Raw genomic sequence first — 6742 nt, 5'->3', positions numbered from 1 at the left:
TACATCTTTAATACCTTGTCTGTTATTGCCTAGCGACGGTGAACGAATAACTGAAATTCTTCGAAAACCAGCTTCACAAAACTATGGCTTTAATCTGGAGAACGAAATCTGAGAAGAGCATAAATCTGAAGATAAGTAAAGAAAAAAAAAAAAAAAAATCAAGTCTCAAACACAAACGATAATTGTTGTATTATGGATAGTGTGATGAAATGCAATTCCAAAACAAGTTTATGTAACGTAATCTACTTCACAAATCACGGAACCAAAAAGTAAAAAAAAAAAAAAAAAAAAAAATTCAAATGTTAACGTTTATTTTACAGCCGTGCGTCTTTGCCTGTTATGCTTAACGAGTTCATAAACAACTGTGTTATTCTTAGATCTATTTTAACTGTTTGCCCTCTCTATTTATTGACGTGTGACGTTATTTCCTCTGGCGCCAATTTAAATTTCATTATCCAAGCTTCCATAATAGTTGCTAACTTAAACGAAATTCTAAAATTATATTTTATTTTCTGTTTGGATTCTAATGTATTTAAAGCATTTTTATTTTAAACTCAAAACTCTTAAGCGCTGTGAGCTAATTAATAATTTTTTTCAAAATGGCGAAAACCAAGCAGAATAAATACTCCATGTAAAATATTGCTCAAACCTCTGCCTGTTTTATAAGTATTTTAATGGAATGTTCTCTGATGAACTCATTGCCCTTTCGGTCGATATACACCTACAAACCGAAAAGCAACAAAAATCCAACCCTTCACTGTACAGATCTTTAGATATCAGAAAGCCTTCTATGCTAATAGCTTTTTCCCTTGGATTTTTAGACTTTGAAATTCCTTCCCTGTTACATGCTTCCCGGACTATACTGACATGCACAAGTTTAAATGTAATGTAAACCAACATCTCACTCATCTCTCCTAAACATGGTCCCAAATAGTAGCCCCTTATGTCCAAGTGGCGGTATATCTTGTTGGAGGTGAACATGACTAAATAAAAAATACAATAATATACACCAAACGAACGCATACATATACGCATGTAATACATATATATTTATACAGAAATATCAAATTAAAAGTACAACAACAGGAACATATTAAATAACAACAGCAAATAATAACCAATAAAATATAACATGCGGAAATTGTGTACTCCCCAGCAAATATAATAATACACACTAAACAGGTTCATACATACAAACCACGTAAGACACATATGCGCAGACATCAAATGTAAAAAATATATAAAACACTACAATAGCATAACAAATAGTTAACAACACACTGCAACATGGGGAAATTCTGCTCTTTTTACTGAATACAATAATATACATATACGCATGCAATATACATATACGCATGCAATATACATATATACATATACACACGCAATATACATATATACATATACACACGCAATATACATATATACATATACACACGAAATATACATATATACATATACACATGCAATATACATATATACATATACACATGCAATATACATATATACATATACACATGCAATATACATATATACATATCCGTCGTTGACTGGGTTCAAAAACAGCCTACAGAAAATGGACTCTGATTTATGAAAGTATGATAGGTTATGAAAAGGAAGGGTTATAAAGAAATAGCTTCGAATTTTGGGGTATCAAACCCGAAGCAAAATATGATGAAAGTAAAAATAAAATAGATAAACCCCATAATTTATTATACCATACCTGTTCACACTGAAACACTTATCACAATATTCTGTGGATCTATATGTAAAAACCTTGTTAAACTTTGTGACATATTTCCATTCTATGGAGGTCAGGTGTGAATGAACGCCCCATAATTTTATTATACCATATTTCTTCAAACTGAAACATAATTATCAAAGTATACTTACGCAGATAGATATGAAAAGTCTTTATTAAAGTTTGTGCCTATTTCCATTCTATGGAGGTCAGGTGCGAACGCAGACCCCATAATTTTATTATACCATCCCTATTTAAGTTAACACATACTTACCAAAGTATTATTATGTACATCTATATCAAAAAACACTTGGAAACGTTTTTTTTTTAATTTTTAAATTTTTTATTTCCATACTTTGTGGACCAGGCATGAACGCAGACCCCACAATTTTAATGAACCACCGTTCTGCCAGATCAAACATACCCATTCCTGTGTCTCGATACATCTATCATTATATGTAGTCAGTTTTTTAAAATAGTCAATCATATAGGAGCCTATTCGTGACCACACACACACACACACACACACACACACACACACACGCACAGACATTCAGCTTTATATTATAAGATATACATACACATGTAATATATATACACACATACATACACATGTAATACATATATGCACACACATACACATGTAATAAATATATACACATACATACACGTGTAATACATATATACACATACATACACATATATACCTATATACATGTAGATATATATCAATTCTAAAAATGTAAAAGACAACAATAACATGAGAAATAGTTAACATGCGGAAATTGTACAATTTCACCGAGTACAATCATGCACATATGCACCTACACATACATACACATGTAATACATATATACACATACATACACATGTAATACATATATACACATACATATACATGTAATACATATATACACATACATACACATGTAATACATATATACACATACATACACATGTAATACATATATACACATACATACACATGTAATACATATATATGCATACATACACGTGTAATACATATATACACATACATACACATGTAATACATATATACACATACATACACATGTAATACATATATACACATACATACACATGTAATACATATATACACATACATACACATGTAATACATATATACGCATACATACATATGTAATACATATATACGCATACATACACATGTAATACATATATACGCATACATACACATGTAATACATGTATACACATACATACACATGTAATACATATATACACATACATACACATGTAATACATATATACACATACATACACATGTAATACATATATACACATACATATATATGTAATACATATATACACATACATACACATGTAATACATATACACACATACATATACATGTAATACATATATACACATACATACACATGTAATACATATATACACATACATACACATGTAATACATATATACACATACATACACATGTAATACATATATACACATACATACACATGTAATACATATATACACATACATACACATGTAATACATATATACACATACATATACATGTAATACATATATACACATACATACACATGTAATACATATATACACATACATACACATGTAATACATATATACACATACATACACATGTAATACATATATACACATACATATACATGGAATACATATATACACATACATATATAGAGAAACTTGAATGCTTTCTAGACACTATCCTCGAACGTCTAAGAAGTGTTTGTCAGAACAATTTGGCATGAGGATACTTTCCCTAGGTGTAAATCCTGACTTAATATTCAAAATCAGATAGTATTCACGGCCCAAGTAAAATATTTTCTGCATGGATAACCCACGCTAGCTTTTATGATGAATGATGCACCTTCTCCAAGTGATGTTACCTCAAGTAACAGCACGAAGCTGGATACTCCACCAGACTAGATAAATCCTATTCTTAAAACGAAGGGACGAAACGAAAGATATACTATAACATACTTATATGGTCAATTGGGCAGAGGAAAATCATGCTCTCAACGTTTTACTATCTCAGTGTTTGAGGACTTTAATGGAATATAGAATATCTATGTATCTCATAGAGAGGTAAAGTGTTAGCCCAGCAAATGAGCCCTTCTGTTCTGAGAACTACGACTGAATAAAATAAAACAAAAAGAGAAAATATATATTCATATACATATATAACCAATTTGAAAAGACAGCAATAAACGCAAACAGCAACAAAACCCATCGTGATTCAAGATAAATTATCAGATAAAAAAATATCACATATAAAAAAAGGATCAGAATGGACTGAAAGGAAATACCCAAATATTTTAACTATTGTAACAATTGGTACAACACAAGTTGCTAATTTTTAACCTTCCCGATCAACACTACCACAAAGAAAACAGACATATAAAATTGTTGGTAAAAATATGTATTCAATAAATTTATTATATTAGGCTTGGAACGCAGTATTGAATAAAAACAATATCATTCTTACACAGATTTTCTTTAGGGTGCTAGGTTTAGTTTTTTTTTTTTTTTCATGAAGGAATTATCAGGTGGATATAAATCCAGTATACAGAAAAAAAAGTATTTTTTCTGATTTTAATGGAATTAGATAATGGAATTGGATAAACTTTTAAAATCATTTTTAGACATTACTTGCAGGAAGACCAAATTGTTGCCAAGGATTGAATGATGATGAACGCGTGCTCCACACTTCTAATATTTTTATTGTCATCGATGAAATCACCCATTTTTCAATCAAATCAATTAATTTCCTGCTCTAGTCAGGAACTCATCATGGTTCACTGGGAGGAAGCTTTGCATGCATCCCCACAGTGACTTAATTTACAATATATTGAATTGCTTGAATTAAAGTTTAAAATGCAAATGTCAAGTATCATAGTTCAATTGTGCTCTAAACAGAAACATTCATTTTGAACGCGACCTTGTCTTATCAAAGAACCTACTGCTGATTTTACATGCCAGGCCCTTCTGCTTGTGCGATAAAACTTCTCAAAATACATTTGTGATATTAGGTTGTATGAGTGCTAACTTTGGTCAAAATCTGACTGTTTCTCCTTTAATCAGATTTTTTTCGATTTTTGATACTTATCAGAGGCATTCCAATACAAACCAATCTAAGAACACTCTCAGACACATAAAGTACATTTATGCGAAATTAAAAAAAAATCATCCAAATCATTTTGGAGTCATAAGAAACAAACTCACACAAACTTATGCTTGTTTTGCAGGAACTTCTGTGGAATGTGCTCCAATGAACATACAGCACTTGTATCACTTATTGTAAATACCACTGACAAACTGACAAGCAACAAAATTCGCCCTCTTTTTTATTGTAGAAATTCCCAGATGGCAGGAAACTTTGTATTATAATAGTTTCTTTGATTGGACTGCTTGCTTTTCGAATTCCTTCCCTGCTACCTATCCCTTTCTACTGTATCAACGTACAGACATTTAGATGTAATGTGAACGAACATCTTGCTGCATAATTCTCCACGTAGGATTCCACATATAAATTACAATTGCCCTTTACGTCTTAGTGGTAATATGCCTTTCTTAGGATCTTAGGAAAACTGGGGATTTCTCCCTTTTCATTCTTGTAGCATTGTCTTTAGACGTACACATCGTAAATGTATTTTGCTCCAGATGTTTTTGGAAATAATGAGGTAAACTATTACAATGATGACAATTTTTAAATAATGGTATAAAAAGATTTAAAATGTAAAGTAGATGATTCCACTTTTTAAATTACATGTAAAAAAAGAGCAATATTCCTTACGTAAAGGGTTAGTCGATATTCAGCGATTCCTGATATCACAGCCATGGTGCAAGCATAAATAACTATCTCCCAACCCTTAACAAAAAAGATAAAACAGTGTCAGTAATTAGCAATATGAAGACCTCTTTCAACATTTAATATAGAAATTTAGTAAAGAAAGCATCATGTTTTTTTGTATGTGTGTTCTGTCGTCCCAGGAAATGGTAAACTTTGTTTTTGATTCCGGAATTAAATGAGAGAGTCTTTCTGGACTGAGGAAGTAATGTTACTTAAAAAAACATAAGGCAAAAAGGAATTAAATTTTAATGAGAATTTGGATGCATTACATGCTCGAAATTATGTTTTTACATCCCACAAAGACAGAGTCAGCATCATTGTTTACCGGTAAAACTGCATCATGAATTGGCTGGACTGGACTGTTTAATTTCTGCACGCAAAGGTTTATATAGTCGAGTTCCAGAACGTTCTGGACTATTTATTGTATCACTACGTGCGGAGCATAACAGCCATTTTATTGTATGTGTTTGCGCCATGTTGCTGGATGTACAGGAAAAAAAAAAAAGAGGCAGTTGATTTTCGCATGGTGTCTTTTTATCCTTTGGGTGGCTCCAGTGAGGCTGTTAGAAAAGATTTAAGAAATGTGTTTTTCTTCAAGCGATGATTGGACGAAAAGTGGATACTCTCTGTCACAAGGGATGCTCTGTTTTACGTCCACACGAAAAAACAAAGTTTACTTTTTATCTCCACAGAATTTGGCAAATGTGTGCATAACTGAAATATTACTTATTTACTTTAAATTCTCTGGCATACCACTACACTTATATTTTAAGCCTCTTTTTGTGCTACACCGGATTGGTGCAGCTTTTATATACGAGGGGCGTGCAATAAGTAATGCCCCTGACCCACTTCCAGTTGTCTGATCTAGCTGAAATTTTGCATGTGCAATGATTTATATCTCACGGGTTATGTGGCAAATTACAGCTCTGAACTAATTGCGGTTTCTCTTTTACAGGTGTTTGAACTGAGTCAGGTGTGAAATGGAGCCTATTGAATGTGGAGCAGAGATCTGGTTTTTGTATTTGAAAGTATGCACACCACAGGAGACTTTTGATGAAATGATAGAAACTTATGGTGATAATGCCCCATCATATGACCTTGTAAAATGCTGGCATC

The sequence above is a fragment of the Euprymna scolopes genome, chromosome 8 (genome assembly GCF_053919585.1).
Source record: "Euprymna scolopes isolate OS-2025 chromosome 8, ASM5391958v1, whole genome shotgun sequence".
NCBI lineage: Eukaryota > Metazoa > Mollusca > Cephalopoda > Sepiida > Sepiolidae > Euprymna > Euprymna scolopes.
Note: the sequence above shows the minus strand (reverse complement) of the source record.